This window comes from Xenopus tropicalis, chromosome 2 (assembly GCF_000004195.4).
Source record: "Xenopus tropicalis strain Nigerian chromosome 2, UCB_Xtro_10.0, whole genome shotgun sequence".
Taxonomy (NCBI): domain Eukaryota; kingdom Metazoa; phylum Chordata; class Amphibia; order Anura; family Pipidae; genus Xenopus; species Xenopus tropicalis.
Window position 1 is genome coordinate 158,112,575 of NC_030678.2, and position 14,486 is coordinate 158,127,060.

A 14,486-nucleotide genomic window follows, 5' to 3' on the forward strand; every position below is an offset into this window, starting at 1 on the left:
TGTCTGGCGCCTTCTATGGAGCCCGATCAAAATCTTTTAACCCACCCGATCAGCGAGTCGACCGATATCAGCAGCCTCCTGCAATATCGGTCGACTCGCCGACTTGCCATACACGTTACAGTAATGTTCCTAACCTTGATATTGCACCCCCAGCTCACCCGTTTGCCCTTGTAAATAGTTCAAATGCAAAATAAAACAAACAAAAAAAAAGAAATTTAATACCCATCAATTTTTTTTATTTCTACTTGACCCACATAACCCCTAATATCACGTATATCATGTGCCCCTGCATTAATAATGGCACTGTCAGGGACAAGCTAGGACTGGGAGGTCACAACTTGATTGTCCTTAAATTATTAAATATCTTTCTGAGTTTTGGCTTTTTATTATTATAAAGGAGCCATGTGCAAGAGTAAGTTTAATAATATGGTTTTTACCTCCAAAAATGGCATTTATCTCCCAAAACATCCAACAGTTGGCGAACAATAGACAGTAAATTGGACTAAACACGAAAACCAAGCAACGCTCAGTAGCACCGAATGCCTAATAACTGAAGCAAACTATGTTGGCCAACAAACAAGACCCCAGGCCAGATTCTGAGCTGTTCATATTAAATATTTTTCATTGCACTGCTAGACAGCAGAAGTATAATTAAATAACAAATCATAACCAGAGGCCCAGTGACCCATGCTTTGATTCATTTGTAGTGTAAATAATATTCGAAAAACATTTCGGCCAAATAAAACAAAGCTGATGGAAGACCATATGGAAGCAATCTGAGGGAAGGCTGTGTGCCGCGCACTGCAACTATGGAAGGCCGGAGGGGTATTTTCATTTGCAATGTGCTAATGATTCCACAGTTACACGTGTTTACTAAGAAACTTACTGAAAGGTCCACAAGGCGCCTGATCGCCACTATTCAGTAAAACTATCATAGATCACAATGGGTGATGGCTGTTGTGCTTTTTACAGAAAACAGTATTCTAGGACAGTGGGTGATATAATAACATGTCTGGTAACTTTATGACTATAGCTGAGGGAAGGTACCACTGCATAATCATAGAGAAAGTTATTCTGCCCCAAAACTACTGCATCATTTTCAGCTTTTATCTGAAAAATCCACCCCTGGCACTATGGAGTATTACATTTCTGTATGGGTTAGATTAACCAAACAACTCTTCACAAATCAGTGTAGAACATAGAACATCTTGTACTACTGGAAATATAACTATAGTAATAATATTATTGATTGTAGTCCCTCACTTTTGTGTTTTTGCTACTAAAACAAACCACTATTGGTCCAATTATGGCTGTCTCATTATATGTAATAGTAACTATTTGGGATGTACCAAAATAATCTTCGACAAGAAGATTTGGTTCTGCCAAATCCTGCAAAAAGTGCCGGAATAGGGCTGAATGCTGGAATTAGTACATACCTAATCACAATCTACATCCTGTTATGAATTTGCTAAAGTAGGGGCCCAGGAATTTCTAGATTCTGATCCAGAACTTTTTGTCCACATGTGTTATGTAATATGTCAGGACCCATGAAGGGCTCTCTTCACCCACCCCAAAGCACCCATGTAGATCAATGGAGTTACACTTTGAGGCTTTTATTTTCAATTTAAATAAACTTGAAATGTTACCAAACTCGATTGTTTGCTTATTTATTAAAAAAAATTAATATAAAAAGCTTAATTGAATTAAACTGTGGAAAAAAAACTTGAATGTATCAAATTCGTGTTCTACCCGTCATTTTCAATGGGTCTACAAACTCTCAAAAAAATGTACGAAAAAGTTGCGCAAATTAACAAAACTGTTGCGCAAATTAACGAAAAAGTTGCAAAAAATACGCACAGTTGGAAAACTCGAATTTTTTGTATTTGGACTCAGTCGTACTTTGATAGTCAGAGAAAACCCCAATACATTATTTATTAGGTTGCTAGAATTGATTCATATCACAGACAGCTTCAGCCATATTGTACAGGCAGGTATGGAGTCCAAACTGTTTTTAGCTAAACATAATACACATTGTATACATTAACTTTGTTTAATTTTTGTGTTGTGAAATGAAATAAGGTAAGACAGCCAATAGTTCCATGTGCCTGGACTTGATGTTGAGTTTTTTGTGGCAAATTTTCTTGAAGTGTGCATAACCAATATCTTCCCTGTGGCAACATGCTGCTTTTGATTGAAAAACTTTACAGCCGTGCGTTAATGTGCACATCACTGCAAAGGCCACACATGTCACAGTGTTAGAAGTGTAATAGGATGTGACATTTTCCTCTTAGGAAAGAATCACCTCTGCAGCTGTAATAGAACCTGTAATAAACACGCCACAATCTGAATGTGTTGTGCATCATAACTATATTATTATTAAACATATTAAAGGGTAACTTGTCCTCAAACCCATTAGCAATAGCACTGATTAAATGTATAAAGATATTCAAAACTATACATTCCTTTTCTTGGTTTATTATATACAGAAGATTACTGGGACCTAAGTGCAGGATCTCCAGAAAATAAATCTTTTTTTGCATATATCTTTGCAGACTTTTTATAATTTTGCCTTAGAAGTCAATGCCCCATTAACATTTTACAGTATTTGCCTGATGCTTTTACCTATCTGATCCCCCATGTTCCCCTATGAGGGGGCGGCCATATTTGTGCTGCAGGAGGCCGTTACCATTAGAAGCTGTAACTGACAGGCTGAGAAGGGACAGTCAGGTTGGCAAAACAGTCCGGTTTAGGAACATAAAGTAACAATTACTTACAAAAGCAGCTCTATCAGCGAAAAACGATCAGCATAGGGAACTTTAATTATATATTAATATTTGAAGAGTAGTTTTTTAGTATCAATATCTGTTTAAATATTGTTCTCAGCATGAACAGACATGTCTGATTATATTCTGTATGTACCACTTAAAGGAGAACTATACCCCCAGAATGAATACTTAACTAACATATAGTTTATATTATATTAAGTGGCCTATTAAAGAATCTCACCAAACTGGAATATATATATCAGTAAATATTGCCCTTTTACATCCTTTCCCTTGAGCCGCCATTTAGTGATGGGCTGTGTGCTCTCCCAGAGATCAGCTGACAGGAAATAATGCAGCTCTAACTGTAACAGGAAGTAGTGTGGGAGCAAAATTGGCCGATGGGGCCTAGCATGTATGTGTCCCCTTGGAAAGTTCGAGTCCACTGTGAATTAAATTATCCCAGGAGGTGGCCCCTTAATTCTTAATATGGCAGTTTTCTATTTAGGATTACCCATTAGCACATCCTACAGAAAAGTATATTTTTATGAAAATGTTTTGTTTAGATGAAGCAGGGTTTTACATATGAGCTGTTTATGCTATATATATTTATAGAGACCTACTTTGTTCGGGGGTATAGTTTTCCTTTAACTTGATATCTGGCACATGTATATCTAGGTTGAAGGAAAGTTTTTAAACAGGGCAGAAGAGGAATTTTACTGGACCCCCAATCCTAAAAGAGAGCTCCTATGACATAGTTCCCTGAACTAATTAGATTTTATAATGCTACATATTCATTTTAAAGTATTTATTTCATGTATGTCCAACCTATGTCCCTAGAGATGTCAACCAACCCCATCTTGTGGGTTAGATAATGATCCCATCCTGGGTTTTATTAAGCCCAAGTTCCTCCTCACACTAAATGGTAACAGGGAATAAAATCTCAAACAAAGTGTATCAATATCTCCTTAATGACATGTGGTTGGTTGACATGTCTGTCTCCCCAGTAGGGTTGACAACTTTTTTACCTTATAATACCAGCTTTTAAGTGGGGGGTATGTGGTGATGCCATTTGGGGGGTGGGGTGATTATGTAAGGGGCTGGGGAATGAATAGGTGGGATAGGGAATAAATAGGTGGGATGGGTGGGCCAACGGGTGGACCAGAGGCAGTTTCCACTAATGCCATTCACAATGTAACATCTCTCACTGTGCCATGCTGAATGTTTATAAATATTGTTTTTGTTGTGCTTCATCCATAACTACAACCCCCCCCCCTCACTGAATTTTACTCTTTTTTGACTGCCCCATTGAGGATTCCTGGAAATTTCCATTTAGCATTAACAGGGACCCCTACTCTCTACCTCACACCTTGTTAGGTTGACAACTATTGCTGATTAGATGTTGCAGTTTGGTTCTTTTAAACTGATGAATCCCATACTTCCATAATTGCAGCAAGATGTTCCTCTGTGACGGTGCCTAACAGATAATCTTTATTACTCAGCATGTTATCTGTTTGCTAAATTGAATGCGTAACGAGTCAATTGAGGCAAATGGATATCAGTGTTACAGGCTGGACATTATTCTGCAACTGAATACAGCTGACAAATCAATTTTCCATGCAAGATTTTAGAATGCAGTCCTTCTGCAGCACCAACTATCTAGGTGCATATGAGGATGGTCCTTGTGTGTATTGTACAATGTATTGTAACCCACTCCTTTAGCCCAGTACCTGCAGCAATCCGGCAAACCTGGCCTCTTCGTTTGTGGCAAATACTAAGACTATGTCTGGGTCAAATCTGACAGGTGGCAACCCTAACTACAGGTATGGGACCTGTTATCCAGAATACTTGGAACCTGGAGTTTTCTGGATAAGGGATCTTTCTGTAATTTGGATCTTCATATCTTAAGGTACCATTAAAACATGAATTAATCCCAGTAGGATTGTTTTGCCAAAATAAAGATTCATATCATAGTTGGAATCAAGGACAGATAAAATAGGAAATCATTTTTCAAAATTTTAATTATTTGATAAAGTCTATTGGAGATGGCCTTTCAGTAATTCAGAGCTTTGTGGATACCTCCAGTATCTTTATACAGGTATGGGACCTGTTATCCAGAATGCTCGGGACCTGGGGTTTTCCAGATAAGGGATCTTTCCGTAATATGGATCTTCATAACTTAGGTCTGCTAAAAATCATTTAACTATTGAACAAACCCAATAGGGTTGTTTTGCCTCCAGTAAGGATTATATCTTAGTTGGGATCAAGTACAGGTACTGTTTTATTATTACAGAGAAAAGGGAATCATTTAACCATGGATTAAACCCAATAGGGCTGTTCTGCCCCCAATAAGGGGTAATTATATCTTAGTTGGGATCAAGTACAGGTACTGTTTTATTATTACAGAGAAAAGGGAATCATTTAACCATTAAATAAACCCAATAGGGCTGTTCTGCCCCCAATAAGGGGTAATTATATCTTAGTTGGGATCAAGTACAGGTACTGTTTTATTATTACAGAGAAAAGGGAATCATTTAACCATGGATTAAACCCAATAGGGCTGTTCTGCCCCCAATAAGGGGTAATTATATCTTAGTTGGGATCAAGTACAGGTACTGTTTTATTATTACAGAGAAAAGGGAATCATTTAACCATTAAATAAACCCAATATGGCTGTTCTGCCCCCAATAAGGGGTAATTATATCTTAGTTGTGATCAAGTACAAAGTACTGTTTTATTATTACAGAGAAAAGGGAAATCATTTTCAAAAATTATAATTATTTGCTTATAATGGAGTCTATATAAAATTGTAAGAGGACTTCTCATATAAAGAACATGATCAGCTTCTCCTAAGACATGGTTTGCAAGCTATTCATGCTCTAAGCATTCTGTACTGGCAACTAACAGTATGGGGCTGATTTACTTACCCACGAACGGGTCGAATGGAGTCCGATTGCGTTTTATTCGTAATGATCGGTATTTTGCGATTTTTTCGGATTCTTTACGAATTTTTCGTTACCAATACGATTTTTGCGTAAAAACGCGAGTTTTCGTATCCATTACGAAAGTTGCGTAAAAAGTTGCGCATTTTTCGTAGCGTTAAAACTTACGCGAAAAATGCGCAACTTTTCGCGTAAGTTTTAACGCTACGAAAAATTCGCAACTTTTTACGCAACTTTCGTAATGGATACGAAAAACTCGCGTTTTTACGCAAAAATCGTATTGGTAACGAAAAATTCGTAAAGAATCCGAAAAAATCGCAAAACATACGAAAAAGTCGCAAAATGTTCGTTTTCAAGTCGGAACTTTTCCAATTCGGGTCGGATTCGTGGGTTAGTAAATCAGCCCCTATGTATGTATATCTTTATTTATAAAGTGCTACTTATGTACGCAGCGCTGTATGGCTTTTAATCCAGTTCAATAGCTGGAATATGGAATGACAGCCTTCTCAAAATGTCTCATATATTGCTTTTTTTTTTTAACAAATATGAGGTTAAATTATTGAAGTCATAACGAATCATGAATGGGATAACAAAACTTGGACAGCTACTTGAAGTCAGTCTATTGACCTTCCTATTAGAGACAGATGTGGGGAATATTTTTTTAGTTAGGAATCTTTTTTTTTTTATTTTTTCAATATTTAAATAAACTAAAGGGAGCACATAAGAAGAGGGTACAGAAGAAAAGGGGTGGGGCATACATATAGTATACATCTGTATCAATTAGCTAGCAATCTTTTTCTTGCCTTTAAATGGCAAAATAATTGACACAGGAGATGTACATAATATCGTACTTGCACAAACGGTATATAGGCTTGTGACCCAGGTGTCATCCAGAGAGGTTTTAGCCTGCACTGAACACTCGGTGGAATAGAAGCATCAAGTTCACAAAGGAAGATGTGAAAGACAGCAAACTGGCATTTTTGGACTGTGCAACAATGATCAAAGAGGGAGGGAACCTGGATATTGAAGTATACAGGAAACCCACTCACACAAATCACTATTTGCTGTTTGATTCCCACCACCCTCTGGAACATAAACTGGGTGTCATAAGGACTTTACATCATCGGGCTGAAACTTGCAACCAATGCAGAGGCTAAAGAGAAGGAATACAAACATCTGAAGCTCTGAAAACTTGTGGGTACCCAAACTGGGCTTTTATTAAAACAAAATCAAAGTCAATCAAAAAGACACAACAGAGGGGAGTAACATAGCAGGCAAAGCAATTTATTCATCCCAAATGTTGCTGGAATTTTCAACAAACATCACATTCCTTTGTTTTTCAAACCCAGCAACACTCTGAGACAAAAGTTGGTGCACCCTAAAGACCCAACACCAAAGCAAATGAAAAGTAATGTGGTCTATGCTGTCCAGTATAGCGAAGAGTGGTTCTGTCCAGTATAGTGAAGAGTGCTCTGACTTATAGATTGGGGAGACAAAACAACTTCTTTGTAAGAGAATGGCCCAACATAGGAGGGCTAACTCCTCAGGACACAGGGGAAAAGGGACAGTCCTTTGAGTACAGTAACGTGGTTATTTTGGACTGAGAAGACAGATGGTTTGAAAGAGGTGTGAAAAAGACCATTTATGCCAGCCTGGAAAAACCATCCCTGAACAGAGGAGGGGGCCTGCGACACCACTTGTCAGCAGCTTACAATGCCACTTTGACATCCTTACCCCAGCGGTTTAACAACAATTCACACTTCCAGTCATGTACTTTGAAAGATTAACACCTGCCTCAATAAGAATCATGGTACCATTGTGACTGGATCATACTTTCTCCCCTGTAAGTTTCAGCCAACAACTGAATAAATTCAATGGAACCATTGTGATTGGATGCCTGTGATTGTATTACCCTCAAGGGTTTAATTGTCGGGGAATTCTCTACCAGTCATTTGAGCAGAAGAAGCCACTCGGATGAGTTGGTGAAACGTTTTCAAGAAAACTCAGAAGAGTCCAGTTGTTTTAGACTTAATTCTACTAGATACTGTATATCATGACCTGGATGAATGAGAATCTACATAGACTTCTAGAGAGACCTTGGGACTATATTTATCATGCTGTGTACAAAGTGGAGTAAAACATTACCGGTGATGTTGCTCATAGCAGCCAATCAGATGTTTTGCTTTGATTTTCCAACTGTTGAAATCTAATTGCTAATTGGTTGCTCTGGGCAACATCACCAGTAATGCTTCACTCCATTTTTTACACAGGATGATAAATATACTCCTTAGTGTACACCACTTCCTGTGTAGTAGTTCCTGGTGGTAAGGTGGGCTACTCTTCTGCCAGCTAGGTGCCCATCTTCCTAGATGCAAAAAGATGAGGAAGATGATGACAAGTGATGTGTCAAGACAAAATTGTCTTGAACCTCATTTTACAATAATATAAAGAATATAAAGAATAACCTGATGTTATGGAGAGTTTTACCTAATCAGAATCTATGGCTGTGTAGGTTCAGGGCAAGTGAAAGTATTGTGTGTAGCAATGGGTCTGTTAGTGAATGATTATGTGCTGGGCGGGTATGGCATGTGGCATGGATGGATTTATGTTTTTTAATAGTTTTGTAGAGTTGGGGAACAGAAGCTATTTAATTTAGTCTGGGGCTATCAGTGATTGGTAAAGGTTGAGATGAGCTACAATGCATTTTAACAAATTAATACATTTATTGTATCACATACTTTTGATTTGTTTGGAACAGGTGCCAAGCAGTAAATGTACCCTTCTGATGAAGTGGCCTTGAGCCATGAAACGCGTCAAGCTGGGGGGTTTCAGTTCTTCTATTTTTGCTACATGTTTTTAATGGAAGCTAGAAATAAAAGTTCATTTTATTTTTATTAACATAGTTGTCTTGGCGTGCTCCATCCTACTATACCTATTGTTTTGCCTTTAGCACGGGACACTATGAACGCGGAACCTATCCGGTGAGTGCTCCCTGTTTTTGTGCTTAGTAAATGTACCCAACCTGCCGTGGGTCTAATACATAATCCAAAATACTGTTGCACACTGTGAAGTTTGTTGTATTGCCTCAAAGAGAATTTATTGGCTTATTATAAGTACATCAAACAAGGCAATTTTTCAACAACAAATCAGAGCCCAAGGCTAATGGGAGAACAAAATGACATAATCTTCCTCAATAACACCTGTTATACTAATTTAACACCCACGTTTAACGCATCTATAATGGAGTTCCATAACTATACATATAGTATTTTGTTGAACTATAACCCTATCCAGTGTAGTTGTGAAGCTCCTTCCTTTTAGTTTAAGAAGATACATAAACTTCCCTTTACCAGTGTAGGTGGTAACTTACTGGATTCTCCTGGGTTTCCTAAATAAAGTCTATTTTTATTTCATAAGTTCTGTAATGACTTGGGAAAGGTTACTGAGAAGCTTCTACAAAGGACTCTGTTTGAGAAACCCAAGTGACGTTTTTTACTCTTTCATATTTTTTTTAACTAATCTTAATAAAAACAATTCACACTATGGGTGCTACCTCTGTTTCCTAATATATGCCCTTTGGGATTAATATGATAAGTGAATGTGAAAATCCACTTCTAGTAAATTACCACCTACACTGGATTATAGTTCAACAAAATACCATACAATGTATGGTTATGAAACACCATTATAGATGTGTCTTAGCACATGGTTGTTACATTAGTGTTTGTAAATGTATTTTTTTTTCTCCGAGATCTGTCACCACAAAGTATGCATCATCCGGGGAAATGTATGTTAAATAACATTAGAAGCGGTAACGTAGACAGGCGTGTTCTACTTTTTTTTGCTAAAAAGCAAAATAAGACAAAACACTCCATGTGTAATTTGCCTGAAAGTCTAAGGGGGCTTCTGGCCAATCAGATAATAATATAACCTCTTTTATGCTGTAAGGCAGGGATCCACAACCTTTTTTTACTTTTGAACTACACTCAGATATACAAAAGTGTTGGTGAGCCACACAAGCATGAACATTTCTTTGTGGGTGCCAAATATGGACTGTGATTGGCTGTTTGGTAGCCCCATGTGGACTGCTGGCTCTGCTTGGACTAAAAATGTGTCTCCAAGCCACAGATTTAAAATGGGCACCTACTTTGAGGCCACTGAGAGCAACATCAAAGGGGTGGATCACTGCTGTAAGGCATGGTGTCTAAACATAGCAAGTCATACACACAGTTTAAACTAGACAAGGGGGGGGGGTGAGCTAGAATTCCATGGGAAAATTAGTGTAGACGGGGTAGGGGGACTAGCAAAGGGTTGTGGGGGAGGAGTGAGGGGGGCATATAGTTTATCAGATAAGGAGCTTCCGTTACAAGGAAAGCAGTCTCATAATTGCCTTAGCTCTAATTCTCCCTTAGCTAATGTAAACATCAGAGGGAGAAGTAATCATCTCCGCTGCATGCTGGCTAATGCGCGTAGCTTGTCGGGTAAATTAGGGGAGCTGCAAGCTATTGCATGTATTGAAAATTATGATTTAATAGGTATCACTGAGACCTGGTGGGATGATAAATGCGACTGGGCTGCGAATTTAAATGGTTATACATAGTAACATAGTAACATAGTAAGTTGGGTTGAAAAAAGACATACGTCCATCAAGTTCAACCATAATGCCTATACTTAACCTGCCTAACTACAAGTTGATCCAGAGGAAGGCAAAAAACCCCATCTGAAACCTCTCTAATTTGCCTCAGAGGGGAAAAAATTCCTTCCTGACTCCAAGATGGCAATCGGACCAGTCCCTGGATCAACTTGTACTAAGAGCTATCTCCCATAACCCTGTATTCCCTCACTTGCTAAGAATCCATCCAGCCCCTTCTTAAAGCTATATAATGTATCAGCCAGTACGACTGATTCGGGGAGGGAATTCCACAACCTCACAGCTCTCACTGTAAAAAATCCTTTCCGAAGCAAAAAATCCTTTCTACAGGAAAGTTATATATACACTTTTTAGGAGGGACAGAGAGATTAAAAAGGGTGGAGGGGTTTGTCTTTACGTAAAGTCAGACTTAAAGCCATGTAATAAAGACATTACCAATGAAAACGTTGAATCTCTTTGGGTAGAAATTTCAGTAGGGCTGAAGGTCACAAAGAAAATGATCATTGGTGTATGCTATAAACCACCCCGTATAGATGAGGGGGATGAGGCCCAGCTATTGTTGCAAATGGAGGAGGCTTCAAAACTGGGTCAAGTTGTTATTATGGGGGACTTTAATTATCCGGACATTGACTGGAGTAATGGGGTGGCTAAGTCAGAAAAAGCTAGTAGGTTTGTAAATATGCTAAATGACAACTTTTTATTTCAGGCAGTTCAAGAACCCACTAGGAATGACGCTATTTTGGACCTGGTGATTTCTAATAATAATGAACTCATCTGTAACATTTGTGTGGGTGAGCATTTGGGGAACAGTGATCACAACATGGTCTCCTTTGAGATAATGCTGCAGAGACAGCGCTATAAGGGAGTAACTAATACGCTTAATTTTAGATGTGCAGACTTTGCCAGTATAAGGGCATCTCTGCAATGTGTCAACTGGGAAAGGCTTTTCATGGGGTTAGACACAGAAGGAAAATGGAACATCTTTAAAACATTGCTTTGTAGGTATACACAACAGTATATCCCCCTTGTAAGCAAGGAGAGGCATCGCAAAGCAAAACCTTTATGGCTGAATAAAAGTGTTATTGTCGAGGTTGGTAAGAAAAAACGTGCTTTTATGGCATTCAAGTTAGCTGGGACAGCAGAAACTTTCATCAGGTACAAGGAAGCAAATAAAGCAGCAAAAAAGCTATCAAGCAAGCTAAAATAGAAATGGAAAGGGATATTGCTGCTAGGAGTAAAAAAAATCCTAAATTATTTTTTAATTATGTGAATAGTAAAAAAATGAAGCAAGAAGGGGTGGGAACTTTATTATCACGGGGGGGTAAGTTGGTTGATGAGAACGGGGAAAAAGCTGAAATTTTGAACTCTTATTTTTCATCTGTCTATACATCTGAGGAGCCACATAATGAAGGCTTCCCTTGTAATATGCCCAGTTCTAGTAATTTAGCTACTGGCGCATGGGTCACTCGGGAGGAAATTCAAAAGAGACTTGAACATGTAAAGGTAAACAAAGGTCCAGGGCCGGATGGGATTCATCCCAGGGTATTATATGAGCTGAGTGCTGTGATTGCCAAACCTCTTCACATAATTTTTCAGGATTCATTGAGGTCTGGCATGGTGCCAAGAGACTGGCGGATTGCTAATGTGGTGCCGTTATTTAAAAAGGGATCCCGTTCTCAGCCTGAAAACTATAGGCCTGTTAGTCTGACATCAGTAGTAGGAAAACTTTTGGAAGGGGTAATAAGGGATAGGGTACTTGAATACATTGCAGTTCACAATACTATTAGTTTGTGCCAGCATGGTTTTATGCGTAACAGATCTTGCCAGACTAATTTAGTCGCCTTTTATGAGGAGGTGAGCAGGAACCTTGATGCTGGAATGGCAGTTGATGTCATCTACTTGGACTTTGCTAAAGCGTTTGATACAGTACCTCACAGAAGGTTAATGATCAAATTAAGGAATATTGGCCTAGAACATAATATTTGTAATTGGATAGAGAACTGGCTGAAGGATAGAGTACAAAGAGTGGTTGTAAATGGAACATTTTCTAATTGGACCAGTGTGGTTAGTGGAGTACCGCAGGGGTCAGTCCTTGGTCCTTTGCTTTTTAACTTGTTTATTAATGACCTGGAGGTGGGCATAGACAGTATTGTTTCTATTTTTGCTGATGACACTAAAATGTGCAAAACTATAAGTTCCATGCAGGATGCTGCCGCTTTGCAGAGCGATTTGACAAAATTAGATAACTGGGCAGCAAACTGGAAAATGAGGTTCAATGTTGATAAGTGCAAAGTTATGCACTTTGGTAAAACGCAAACTATCTACTGAATGGTAGTGTGTTGGGGGTTTCCTTAATGGAGAAGGATCTAGGGGTTTTTGTAGATAACAAGTTGTCTAATGCCAGGCAGTGTCATTCTGTGGCTACTAAAGCAAATAAAGTGCTGTCTTGTATAAAAAAGGGCATTGACTCAAGGGATGAGAACATAATTTTGCCCCTTTATAGGTCCCTGGTAAGGCCTCACCTTGAGTATGCAGTGCAGTTTTGGGCTCCAGTCCTCAAGAAGGATATTAATGAGCTGGAGAGAGTGCAGAGACTGCAACTAAACTGGTTAAGGGGATGGAAGATTTAAGCTATAAGGTTAGACTGTTGAGGTTGGGGTTGTTTTCTCTGGAAAAGAGGCGCTTGCGAGGGGACATGATTACTCTGTACAAGTACATTAGAGGGGATTATAGGCAGTTGGGGGATGTTCTTTTTTCCCATAAAAACAATCAGCGCACCAGAGGCCCCCCCTTTAGATTAGAGGAAAGGAGTTTCCATTTGAAGCAACGTAGGGGGTTTTTCACGGTGAGGGCAGTGAGGTTATGGAATGCCCTTCCTAGTGATGTGGTAATGGCAGATTCTGTTAATGCCTTTAAGAGGGGCCTGGATGAGTTCTTGATCAATCAGAATATCCAAGGCTATTGTGATACTAATATCTACAGTTAGTACTAGTGGTTGTATTTATAGTTTATGTATGTGAGTGTATAGATTGGTAGGTGTGGGTTGGGTGTGCTGGGTTTACTTGGATGGGTTGAACTTGATGGACATTGGTCTTTTTTCAACCCTATGTAACTATGTAACTATGTAACTAAGGATATACAGGAATAGAGTACAAGCCCATGACATTGGCAGCTTTATGATCACAAGCTCTTCCCCACGGGTGACCCCATCCCCGCAGCTACAAGCACTACGTACTGTACATCCCTTCTGCAACTTGTAAGGAATCAATAGTCTCATTAAACATCCATTGTGACTGCCCATAAGCACGGCCCCAAAAAATCGATGCTCTGAACTGACCCGCAGAGGCATATGATACCAGAGCTGAAAAAAGAGTTTAGGTTTTCCAAACATGCTGTTTATGGGTATGTTGTGTTGTGTAAATAATGTGTATGCTACAACTAAAGGCGAAGCTATTTTATATTTATATACTTTTGAAAATCCACCCTGTTTTCTGAGACTTGACTGCCTATCCTTGTTGCCCTTAATATGACTTTTGTCTAATTCCAACAGCATTTTTGTGGCACTACACAACATAGCAAATACAGGTGTGGGACCGGTTATCCTGAATGCTCAGGACATTGGGTTTTCCAGATAAGGGATCTTTCAGTAATTTGGATCTCCATATCTTATTTGATTCAAATGGAGTCTATGGGAGATGGCCTTTCTGTAATTTTGAGCTTTCTGGATAAAGGGTTTCCAGATAATGGATCCCATACCTGCAAAAGGAAAAAGGGGATAGTAGACTGGTAGCATTTGGGACATAGAACTGTATATAAGAGAAGTATTATACACTCTAGCAAATGGAAAGCTTGAAACTGGGGCGCTAGCACTAATGTATTATCTGTACCCTGTGTGTCTATGTGCCTTTCTATGTGGAATGATAATGTAATGCCTTGCTTTAGAGTGGTGTTTTATTGCATGGGACTTTAAAACTTGACAGTAATGTCATTTCAAGATGCCTCAATCAAATTACAAGTTATGGTAAAAGCTTAATAAAAAAAGTTTAATACAGGCAGAGAATATTTACAAAATGAGGTACAGGTATGGGATCCCTTAACCGGAAACCCATTATCCAGAAAGTTCTGAATTAT